Consider the following 13,455-nt stretch of genomic DNA (forward strand, 5'->3'; position numbering starts at 1 on the left):
GTTCTGTGTTCCAGATACTAGTTGAAGCATTTGACATATGTCAGCTTAATTCTCCTGACAGTTAGGTACCATTTCCTTATCCTCATTCCCTTAGAGCACTTCTCAGAGTATTTCAGTTGCTTATTTATGAAGTTGACTTCCTTTATATATTATAAGCAACTTGTGGGCAGGCCCCATGTTTTGTTTATATTTATGATCCCTGGACTGAGTCCAATGCCAGGTGTATGTAGATATACTCTACATTTCGGTTAAGTGAATGAATGAATTGTATCTCTCTCAGAGTGTAATTCTTGTCCACTGTGCAACTGTAAGAATAATCACTAACACTTAAGGCTTTCCGTGTGCTTGGGACAGTGTCAGACACGTGCCGTAGGTATTATTTTATTAATAAAGGTCACACTTCTTCACATTATGAAGAAGTTAGTAGCTTGCTCTCTAGAAATAGATTTTCTGATTCAAATCCTGCCTTTGCCAGTTACAATTTCTGTGATGGTGGTCAAATAACATACCTCCATGTCCCTAATTTTAATTATCTTCAAAATGGTGGTAGTGATGTAATGTTAGTCATGACTGACCTGTTCTAATGTTCACCGTGTGCTCTGTACTGTTTCAAGCAAGTTATACGGATTATCTCTCGTAGTGATACCTAGCTCCTGGATTTTGTGAGTATTAAATGAGTTAATTCATGTAAAGCATTGATATTCTGCTTGGCACACAGTGGGCATCCAGCACAGTTGACTATTATTCTCATGCCCGTTTTCAGAAAGATGAAGTTGAGTAGTAGATTAATGAATTGTCCACGGTTACATGACTAGCAAACTGCAGAATTGGGATCCAGACTACTGCCTGTTTGGCCTAAAACTTCTTTTCTTAACCACCATGCTGTACTGCCCATCCCCCTGTATATTCCTTCCCCTTGCCCTTCCCCCTCTTTCCACTGAGGCAACATCTACTTAGTCCGTAGAATACAGTCAAAATCAGTTCTTTCTTCCTTCTTGAACCTATTTTGTTGTTTATTGGGCAATTTATTTTGTACAAAATTGTGACATTTCCCCCCCATCATTATGTTAAAGTGTACTCTAGATTTTGTCATAGATTTTAGCGCTTATTTTCTGCACCACGGCCTAGCACAGGAGCTCTTAGGAAAACCACATTATGCATGCCAGAGTCGGGGGGAATCTCTCAGGTATTGAACCATTTTATAACTTTGTTAAAAAACCATTTCTGTTCTCTCAAAGTGTGGGTCCATTATTGCTTTGGGGAGGGGGATGGGCAGTAAGGGAAGGAAAAAGAATCAGCCTAACCACCCACCCATGAATTCACCTATTTCTTTCCACAAATGTTTTGGTTTTAGAGCCTCTATGAGGTACTTACTTTCCTGTCTCCTCGGAGCTTGACCTCAGATACATACAGATCAGGTGGATCTGGTGATAAAAAAATATGATGACTTTTGCAGTGAGATAGCCTACACATCTTTCTCAGGTAGTACATGTTGATTTGCTTGAAAGAGAATTAAAAATTAGTGTGCTCTTGGAGCATTCTCTCCTATTGTCTCAGAGTTGTCTGTATCTCCCTGCCTCTGTCTCCTTCCTTTTCCTTAGATCTCCCTTAGTCCCATTCAAAGCTTTCTTAGTGGACTCCGGGGCGTGGTTAAAATGTAACTGTTCTTGGTTAAAGACTCCTGCTGATGGAGTCACAGTTGCACAGGGGCCCTTGCTGGTGATTTGAGGGAGCTTGGGGATTCTGACCTTTTATCTCTGTTGCTTTATATCAACCTGGTGGCCTGCAGGTTACATGTGACATATGTCTTGGAGACCTGTGGTGCCCCACCTCCCCGTCGATATTCTGCAGGGTAGGCAATCAGGTGTATTGCACATTTTTGTGTTATGCCTGTAAAGCCAGACGTCGTGCAGCTCATCAAATGCAGCAAGTTCAAGAAACGTCAGAGAATGCACCACAAACTGTTTAAGAGAGTGTAGAGAGTTATTTAGAGAAAAGATTAAAGGAGCTAATTATACACAGCTTGACTGAGCAGAAACTAAAGGGAGAGTTAATGGTTCTTTGATATTATTTGAAGATGCTAAATGGTGAGGAGGAAACAATATTTTGTATAATCTAATGAAGAGCTGTTAAGAGCAGTGAGACAGAATGGAGAATGAGAATATTACATGAAGTATGTGTGAAATGCTATTAAAAATAAAATTTGTTCTATTATGAAGTAGTCTTTCCAAGGTAGAGCCCTTTTTTTAAAGAAAGAAGAATAAGCATAGAAATGGACAAATAAGTTTTTAAAGAAAACAATTTTAATACCTGCTGAACAGTTTAAATGATCTGCTATTTCTTTATGTTTATTAATTTCTAATTTGAGGGATCCTTTTTATTCCAGCAAAGGCCCATTTTGTCCCCAGATGTTCCTACAACATGTAGTACTGCAAAATCCTGTCTGTAACTGTAAAGAGAGGCCCAGGGCGGCAGTATTAAGCAAATTGCTCTTTAGAATTTCTTCATTGGCACCTCTGAGAGGAATGGGAGCTGTTGCTTAGCCTGTGACATTTGCATGTTTCTGTGTGCTGTGTTTTCCTTTCCCAAGTGAGAAAGTTATTCCAGCTCACACAGGAAAATCATGTCAAAGTGTTACTACCCAAGCCCCCCAAACCACAGCATTCAGTGTGTGTGTGTGTGTGTGTGTGTGTGTTGTCATTCAGTGTGTGTATGTGTGTTGTTTTGTTTTTTACATTTAGCTTTTTAAAATTGATTTTGTTTTATTATTTCAATTTTTTATTTAAATCCTAGAGAGTTAACATCTATGGTAAAATTGGTTTCAGGAGTAGAATTTAGTGATATATCACTAAATACAGCACCCAGTGCTCATCACAGCAAGTGTCTTCCTTAATGCCCATCACCCATCTAACCCATCCCCCCACCCACCTCCCTCCAGCAACCCTCAGTTTGTTCTCTACAGGTAAGAGTCTGTTATGGTTTGCTTCCCTCTCTCTCTCTTTTCTCCTTTCCTCTATGTTCTTCTGTTTTGCTTCTGAAATGCAGTGTATGTTTTGCAACAAGCTGTTATGGAGACCATGCACACCCAGGGCAGTCAGAGGGGCCCTGCCAAGCTCCTTCCCCGGGAACTACCCTCCCTCCACATCTCAGCCTCAAAACACGACAGCTTTGCATCTGTGCTTTATCTCAATTTAATTTTGTGTGTCCGTTAGTAAGATGGGTCCTAAGGTATCGGAAAAGCCTAAGAGACCTTATTTTATGGGTCTGGGAATGCTAAAAACAACTTTCCACATAAATCAATGGTAATGGCTTCTTCACTTCATGCCATTTAGGCTTACGCAAGGTTTCATAGGAATGCTTTAGTTTCAGATAGTGGGGGGGCTCGAATCATCATTGAAAACATGGACAGAAATTTTGGTGTATGGATGTCATTGTGGAGATAGCCTGAATTTGTAATAAAAATGATAGGAAATCTAACTTATGATGGGAGATAGGTAAAACAAAGTGTGTGTTGGGGGGGGGGGAAGTGCCCCAGGTGCTCACAGAGAAGCCCTATATTACAGGTAGCATCGAGGCAGTCACTGTGTGTTACAAGCACGTTCTCTTTGGCTTTCTTACTCCTCATCAGAATGTTGTAGACGCTTCATAAGTGGTCTCCCATATTCCCTTTGGTTCTTAGTGCAGACCTCCTGAATCTTCCTTCCCTTTTTCATCATGGTCTTTCTGACTGATTGGTTTCGAATGTCCTGCAGAGCTTTCTTCATGGTCTTTCCCTTTCATGAGAGCAAATTCAATTTTAATCTATTGTTTCTTTGTTTTTCTTCATGACAATTGCTATTTAGTCTTTCAGAGGTAAAACTTCTAATACTGGCATAGATTGAGATTTGTTTGTATTCAGTATGTGTCTTTTTTATTATCAACATTCTCCATTTCATTCCAAAACTTCAGTACTAGGGGCACCTGGGTGGCGCAGTTGGTTGGGTATCCAACTCTTCATTTCGTCTGGGGTCGTGATCTCAGGGTCATGAAATCCAGCCCTGTGCTGTTCGCAGCGTGGAATCTGTCCCTCTGCTCCTCTTCCTAATCTCTCTCTCTCAAATAGATAAATAAATAAATAAATAGATAAATAGATAAATAAATAAATAAATAAATAAATAAATAAATAAAAATCCTTAAACGAACAAACAAACTGAAGTACTAGATGTCCTTCACTTGGACGTGAAAGCCCACCAGCCTCCGTCTGAGAATCATACAAAGCTAATATTCTATATCCCAACTATATCCTGTGGGCTACACTTTCCTCATAAAATTTCAGCAAAGTTCGTTTTGGAAAACATTAGACTACATCTCATTAAAGTCATGTGTTTTTTCAAAAAATTTTTAAAGATTTATTTATTTATTTGAGAGAGAGTGTGTGTGCGATGGGGAGGGACAGATGGAAAGGGAGAGAGAATCTTAAGCAGACTCTTCACTGAATGTGGAGCCCAACATGTGGCTTGATCTTACAATCCTGAGATGATGACCTGAGCTAAAATCAAAGGTCAGTTGCTTAATTGATTAGGCTAATAAGTGGTAATGATGGGATTTGAATCCAGGTGCTTGAAAGTCCAGAGCCCATGACCTGTGATATCGATCACCATGTTATACTGCCACCAATGATAATAATAATAATAGCGTAGTACCCACTTTATAGTACTACTGTGAGAATTAAATAAAGTAATCTCTCTAAAGGGTTTAGTCCAAAGCTGGACACATGGTAAATTTTCAATGAATATTAACTTTCATGAAGGAATGTGATTATTTTATGGTTTGAAAATCATAAGGCTGTACCACATGGAAGTTGCCCAGAAGTTTGAACTGTAAATGTGATAACAGATTGGAGTCTGATCTCCTTGACTTGTTACCTGTATAACCTTGGGAAAGTTACTTTTTTTCCCATATGTCTATATATCAGGGAAAATGGTAATACCTGCCAGTGTCGGTTATTTACGTACTATTTCACATCTCTAAATCCTTCCCTTTTTATACCATTCTGCAACTGAGATGCTGAGAGGGAACTCTGTGGACCACATTTCTCAAATTCATTTATTAGCTGGCTCCCATTTAGCTCTGCCAATGCAAGACACTGGTGGGAGACGGAAAGGTGGGAGGTGGGAAGAAAAGACCACCTTCCTATTTTCGGATGTTGTCAGCATCTTTTCAACAGCACATCCCAGGGGAGTCTCCAGATTTCTGCTTCTTTTATACTCCTTGTACCAGTCATGCCCTTTCAGCTCTCTGAACACCGTGTGAGGGCTCTTCCTCTGAATTTATAAGTTCTGTGAGCCCTCACATCTTTCCTTTTCTTCCTGAGGACTGTTAGCTACTTCTTGCAGTTACTAAGACCTGGATTACCTCAGCATCCTTATTTCTCTTTTAATCATCTGATATCTGTGTAACAAATTCCCTGGAAGTAAACCTCCTTGGTTTGAAATATCTAGCCTGGTTTTGGTTTTAATGACAGGACCCTGAGCAAAATATTCACTCCCAGGATTCCTATGAGTATCCAGTGAGATAGATAATGTTGTGAAGAGCACTTACTCTAGTACCTGGCAGTTAGCAAATATTTAAGAAATGATGGTCTCTGGCATTATCTAGAGAGCAGCTTCAGGAGGTTTCCTATTTCAAGATTGGCTCAAGCCCGTAAACAGTGTAAGCCATAATCTTCCATTCTTTAATGGTGAGAAGCCAGCTCCTGGGTAACCAGAATGAACACAAAGATGGTGAACGGAAGACATGAGGGTTGCATATACTGCCACTGGTCAGTTGGTGTTGCAAAAGTTTGCCCTGGGTGCTTGGTGATTGGTTTCTTCCAGCAGAAACCAAGTATGGAGAAGTACACACTGGGAAAATGTGTAGTCAGGAGCCAGTAATACCAGGATGAAGACCTGTGCCCTCTCAGAGAACAAGAGTTTGGGCAAGCTAAATCATCAGCCTAGAATGCCACCAACTCTTCTTCTCCATCAGTTCCTACAGCTATGGGAAGTGAATGCAGAAATAACTGATATTCATAAAGATGTTTCTGAGTCATAATCTAAAGTGGTGGTTCTCAATCCTGGTTTTACATTATAATCATCTGAGTCATTTAACAAAGAGTCTGATGTTCTGGCCCAACCCTCAGAGATTCTAATTTAATTCATGTGGGGTGGGGCTCCCGGAATTGGTACTTTTAAAAGCTCTCCAGTTGATTCTAAGGTGCAACTAAATCTGTAATCTAAAGATAAATTACATATTTAGCATACTCTCATTAGGTCACAGAAGACCATATAGCACATATTTTTAAGTATTCCCATTGTAAATTTCTTTATTTGGGGGATTTTTAGCTTTCTGAGAAACTGGATAATGTTCATTGCCTTAGATTCATGTCTATAAATGTTTCCTCTGTGTACATTTGGTCTATGATGGCTCTTCTTATAGTGTAGAGATACCTAAAATACTTCCTAGAACTAGTTCTAATGTCGTAACTGAGAAATTCTTAATTCAGTTGAAACTGTTTACTACAGAATCAGTGTACATGGGAGCGCAACGCGCAGTGTGTGTGTTGCTGCAAATACTCTGGATTTGCCTGCTAAAATGCCATGTGCTCAATTCCTAAGTCACTTATTCAAAAGTGTCATCAGATGCCTGGAAAGGGGGATTTCTGTAAAAAATACCCAAAAAACAAAAAACAACTCTTGAAATGGGTTAATGTATTTTGTGCAGCCTTATAACAGAGAAGGAGGAGTGGAAGTGTATATGTGGAAAGAAGTGAGAAAATAAAATTAGAGAAGCATGGGAACAAAGGAACATGGTAGCATTCACCCCTGCTCCCCAAGTCCTAGCGTTTGTTCATCTGCATCCCCCTTGCACATGTTAGGGCAGCTTTGCAGTGTTTCTTTTACCGTTATCTTTTGGCTTATTTTACTCGTCACATCTGCTCTCCCCTGCACAATATTCCTGTCCTTGAGAACCAAGAGTCTCCTTTTTTCTCTTTAGGGACCTTGCTTATTCACAGTAGGTGGTCAGTTTAAACCTAGGGAATACCTACCCATGGGATTGATACGAAGAGTAGATCATGAAGTGCAAGGTGTATAAAGGTTAACTGGCTCCCATGACTTCTGTTTTTCTTTTGACAGGACTCTATCTTTTTCCAAGGCCCATTCCTACTTTCTTGAGGAAGGGCACAGGCTTTGGCATCAGAAGGTATCAGTTTGAATCCTGGCTCTGTCATTTTCTTGTTGAGTAACCTGGGGTAAATTGCCTAAACTTGTGCCTCATTTTAAATGAAGGTAATAGCAGTATGTACTGTTATAGGGATTTTGTTAGGATTGAAATCAGATAATTCACGTAAAGCCTTACAAAATGTTCAGTAGACAGTGCTCAGTGAATCTTCACTCTGTTTTTAGTGGCGGCAGTCATTAGTGTTATTTATTTATTCATTCCATTTATTTTCCATGAATAAAATTCACTCACGAATTCATTTTTCATTAATGAAAAACATCTTAAAATATTATGAATATCTTCTACGAATTCATATTCTATGAATATGCTAGGCACTGGTGAGTGAGATAGAAATGTCGTTTTCCCTTCTGGAGTTCAAAATCTAGTGGGAGATAGAGATAAACAACAGGCAATTAGTAGGAGAATTACTGTGATTAGACTTGACCTTTGACTCGCTCATCTCCCCTGTATAGTCAATCACAAAATCCTCTCCAAAGAAAGGAACGAAACATTTTCTTTAAAGTGTCTCCAAACCTCCCTTTTGCATTCCTCAGCATCCTGTACTTTGTCACTTTGTGCCCATCACCACAACAGCCTTCTAGTTAGTGTCCACGCCTATAGGATTTTCTCGTTCATTCCCTTCCTTCGTGACCACATTAATCTTCCTTAAACACTGCTTTCATCATGTCACTGCCCTGTTCAGTAACTCTAAATAGCTCATCTGTTCCTCCTCTATCAAGTCCAAAGTTATCTGCTAACTTACAGGACCACCCACCCTTTGTCCTCAACTCTGTAATCATGTCTCCACTTCTCAGGGTATAGCAACTGCTGCGGGATGATGGAATCTGCATGCTGGGGACACCAAACCTTGCCTCCAGACTTGTCCCCTTTGTCATCAGGATGGCTGACTTTTGAGTGCTGAAGATGTGCTTGGTGTTGCATAGCTCTTTTACACAGCTTATCTCTAATGTTTATACAAGTGAGACTCCATAGACATCATTATTCTGATTTACAAAGGAGGGAAAGGATTCCTAGAGGTTAAGGAATCCCCTTAAAAAATCTGTCTATGCCAAGGCAGGATTTGAATTCCTGCCTGTCTCAACTCAACTTTCTTCTCTTTTCATTGCGCCTCTACGCCATGCTGTACTTTGTACTACACTGTACACCATACTCTGTATGTGATTTGGGCCAGGGTATCTTTCTTCCCATCTGTCAGTCTAAAACTTTAAATTTTCTCCATGATCTCCATGCTAGCTCAAGTCCTGTTTCTTTTGGAAAACATCTAACTTCTTGCCTTCATTGATTTCCTTCATCTTTGAACTCCTGCAGTATTAACCATCTCTACCACCTTGTCTTTAACCTTCACCCTTGTCGTGTGTTTTATTTTTCTCTATGCGCCAGTCTTCTTTCCCCAGCTACATTGTAGGTACCTCAAGAGCAAGTACGTTGTAAGTACTTCATAAGCCCTCAGATGAGCTGCAGTTGTTCTGAGCATCAGTGGGTGTGTAATACATGCTTGTCGATAGGATCACTGACCATCCTTAGCCTTTGAGTTACCGTGTTATCTTAGGTGCAGATGAGCAAGACATGGTGCAGTCAAGAACAAGCCTTAATTCAGTTCTTTGAAAAATTAGATTAGTGTATGAATGATATGAGAAATATAACAAGAGAGTATTGGGGATGAAAGAAAATAGAAAAATAAACACTGGGGACATTGTTGCTGGGAATGTGACTTAAAACATGTAACACTAGAGGTTGGCTCTGCTTACTAGCAGTCAAAAGCAAGAACAGAAGTCTTCTCTCTTGTTAAATTCAGGGTTCATGAGTTAAGAAACAAATCAATTGCTCATGAGCAGTAAATCTATTTTTGGTATCAAGACCAGACAGGAATTTCTCCTGAAGGGTTCTTATTAAGAGGAAATTGGGTAAATTAGTGAACAACATCCTTGCTGACATTATGAGACTTTACAGTAGAGTTTCATAGGAATCTTTCTTCTAATGACCTTGAGTCTAGCCAAGGATGTCATAGCAACAAAGTGAGATACAGTAAGAGTAATTTCTTAGGTGGGGAGCAGAGCAGTTGTGGTTTTGACCTCACAGACTCATCTAGTAGAAGGGCTGACGGCCTTGACCCCTCAGAGAAGTGCTGGTCCAGATGAGTACACAGAGAAGATGCTGGTCCAGATGAGTACTACAGACGTCTGGAAGCTCAGATATAGAAGTGGGGGATAACATGCATCCAGGGGGTCAGAGATGGTAGATTTCATCTGGTTTTTGGTCTTCTTTTTTAGATAGGTCTCTTTGTTCTTCTGGGGGCTCTGTCTAGGTTTTGAAATTCAGGCTGTGATTGGGACTTGAGTGGAGGGGATTCTTCCTGGTGGGAACTAGTTAGAGTGTCAGGGAACCAGCAAATTAGCCCGAGATTCTAGGGACAGTTTTTGTTTTGGCTGGAAACAGATGTACAAATCAAGAAACCAGTGCTAACACCACCATGTGCGTAGAGTTAGGGCAGGAATGATGGAGGATGTAGGGTTATCTTGATAGATTTAGAGGTGCTGGTTTGTTTAGGGAGGACACACCAGATGTGAGGATGACAGTATACCTATGCCAGGGCTTTGTTCTCATGGCTTCATCAGTGGTTCTGTGTGTGTGGAACAGGATCACCTGGAGGTGCTTGTCAGTATTCACATTCCTGTGAACCATCCGGATCCATCCAAGACCTACTGAGTCATTTCTTTGGCACAGGTCTTGGGCAGATGGTTTATAAACTCCCAAGTGATCGTCATGTAGACTAGAATTTGGGGGCCACTGAATTAGGGACAAAGTGGGGCAGAACCTGTAAGTTTCAGATGTAAGTATCTGCTCTTAGGCTGATTTGGAGCTGACATTAGACAGAACAATTTTAGTAGGACTTAGAGGATTAGATATCATTAAATTTTTTATGAAACATAGAATGATTAAGTGGTTTGGAGCAAGTCACTGAATTTAAAAAGGGACTTTTATGAGAGAAGTACAGACAGGGAAATTTAGAAGCCTTCTTAATAATGGGAGAAGGTACAAATTTAATAAATGGGGAAATATTAATATGAGCTAGCAGCACATTCCGCCATTTACCTTCATATGAAGCAGCTCTAAGAGCATCTAAGAAGTTTTATTTTGGGAGAAGGGAAATCTAGAGTGGCTCTACATGCAGCTAGGGAAATAATAACTTGGCAGCAGATGAAAACAGAACAATAGGTTGCCATAATTAGCAGAATGGCTGGGCACTCTGATTCCAGAAACTTCTGCTGGATTCTGGATGGCATGAACACAAAGATCCGGGGCAGGCAGTGCACTTTCCCCTCAGTCTTGACAGGTTATGGGGAATCATGACAAGCTTTGTTTGTGTGAGCACAAAAAATAGGTGTTTCGACTACAAGTTTGTGCAGCTGTCGTTGGTAATGAGGAGCTCAACCCACACTGCTGCTTGTTGTGTTATTGTTTCATTTGTTTGTTGTAGTGATTTTAAATAGAGAAACAAAAGAATTGGGGAAAAGCCTTGAACCAAAGCCGTCAGGCAACTTCAATAATGAAATGCTACCCAGGCTTTGGCGATAGGAAGTCTATGCAATCCCACAGCTAATGCTGTTCTCGCTATAGGGATTCATTGAGCCTATTTTATCAACTCAGTGGGGTTCAGTGCCTCTCTTCTCTGATGGGGGAGTGAGGGGGAACAGAATTATCACCAGGGTAATGAAACACACCCCTCCCGCATTTATGGAGTGTTTTATTAAAAGCATGTTGCTTTGGCCTCATATACCAGTTGCAATGAGTAGGTAAAAAATGCCAAAATAGCTCTCAGGGGAAACACTTGCCTTTGTGCTAATTTAAAATTCTTCAAAGAACATGCAGTCAGGTGTGATGTTAATATTTTGTCTCTTTGCTACCTGAGCTTTTCATAAAGGAGTTGGTAGGTGGAACATAGTAAAGCCATCCACAGAATTTTCGAGTCACCTAACCAAGGCCAGCAGTTCACTATGATCTGCTTTCAGAACCATTCTGTCCTTCCTGGCATCCCACACTCTCAAGTTTATTTTCTTATGTCATTAATCATGAGGGAATTCTAGTGAGTGAGTAGGCCAATAATATTTTACTTATTAATACCGCTACTAATTACGCTTTGTTTTTTGTGTCTTAAGTTTTTATTTTATCTGAAAATTTTCCCAGTTTACTTAGTTTCTGAACATTTTAACCCAAGTTCTCTTTTTACAAACTTTACCATTAGTTCCATCCAATTAGCATTTTATTCTCCAGCTTATCTCCATCCTAATTCTTCTAAAACTTTAGGGCCCATGATAAGTTCTAGGACAATTAATTCCTACCACAATATGTAGTCTATAGAGGAGATAGACTTGTAAAAAAAATAATAAAGTCAACGCAGTGTGATCAGGATAATAATAGAGGTGTTTGAAGAGAGAGGTGTAATTGAGAAAAGTGATGTTTAAGTTGGATCGTAAAAATTGAATGGAAATTCACCAGACTGTGAAGAGAAAGGTGCTCATGCCAGGGAGAGAGATGTGCACACCCAAGGCCACAGAATCATGGAAGAGCAGAATGTTTGGTATGTTCAGAGAGTAGCTGGTCATTCCGTGCCCATGAAGTGGGAGTTGGAGGGCAAAAGATAAAGCCAGACATGTAGAATCCAAAGTGCAAATGGTCTTAAATTCCACACAGTTGGGCTTGAGCTTTACCCTACGAGTACTGGAAGGGCAGTCAATGGCTTTTCAGCAGGGAGTGTTATCTAAAGCAGCATCTTAGAAAGATTACCCTGACCAAAGGAGGCAGAAGGGTTTGGAGTGGGCTAGACTGGAAGCAGGGAGATCAGTTAAGAGTCTGTGGCGACAGTTCCGAATATACCTGAAGGGAACTCCCACTTGGGCTGGGGCCCTTGGGATGGAGAGACTTTGCTGAGCAAAGATCCAGTGAACTTGGTAGACAGCTGTTTGAGGCAGAGAAGAGAAGAGAACACAAATCTAAGGTTTCTAGGTGTTGGCTGGTGCTGTGTCAATTGATGCAGAGGCGTGAGGAGAAGTTCTTTAGCTATATTTTAAGGACAAGAAGTTCAATTTTGGAATGAGAGGTTCTGAGTACCTCTGGATATCCAAGTGGATATGTCTAGTATTTAGTTAGATGAAGAGGCCTGGAGCCCAGGAAGGAAGTTCTGACAGGAGACATCGATCTGAAAGTGTGGGGACTCATTATTGGTGCGCCTGAATCATGACTTTCAATGCTATTAATAAACCTGTGCACGCAGCTTCATTACATAGATGGCTCCCTTAGAGGTTACTCTCACTGAGTATTTCTATGTCTTCTGTTGCTGTGTGAGATCTACTCTATGCTGTACTTCTGGTATTCTTTCACCCCAAATGGAGTAGAGGCCCATCCGTTTCTCTTTCTTCAGTGTCATCCTACTGAATATTCAACAAGGTGAAGTGGGGAGAAATTGGACTGAGGGGGCCTGGTAATCACTTGAGGCTTTTCACAGATGCTCCAGATCCCCTCTTCTGCCTGGAGCAGGAAGATTGTGTCCCTTGGGCCCCTGGAGATTTAGCTATGTCACTAGTTTTTAGCTCTTAAAATGTGAATAGACAGACCATATCATTCCTATGCAGAAGCTTTAAGAGCGATTTTGTGAATCACCACACCCCCCTTCTCTGCCTCTGCAGACAGGAGACAGGAGCCCTCATCAGCCAAGGTTCCTGAGTGACTGTAATAAGCAGAGTCCCCCATATGACCCACTTAGGGAGTGTGAGTGAGTAATAAAATTTCCTGCAGTAAACCACTGAGCTTGTTATTCTCAGAGCATAAACCAGCCAGTCTGACTGGCAAAGAGCTCACCAGACGTGGGCTCAAGCTCCGGCTCTGTCACGAATTAACTAATTCTGAGCAAGTTGCACAACTTCTCTGAACACCAGTTTCTTCATTTTTGGAACAGGAATAATGATACTGAGTTTGCTAGTGCTCTGTGAGGATTAGAGACAAAGAGTACAGAGTACCTTATAATAGTAATAGCCATTCACGAATTTGCAGCTATTATTATATGTATGGACAGTTACTCATTTTTAGCATATTGATTTTGTAATACCCTTTCAGATTTGTGTTGTACTCAGGTTTCTTGAACATGTTATGTATATGTTTATCTGAGCAGCTGCTACTAAAGGAAACAGGATATGGCCA

Source organism: Ursus americanus, chromosome 12 (genome assembly GCF_024610735.1).
Source record: "Ursus americanus isolate L20-20 chromosome 12, mUrsAme1.1.p, whole genome shotgun sequence".
NCBI lineage: Eukaryota > Metazoa > Chordata > Mammalia > Carnivora > Ursidae > Ursus > Ursus americanus.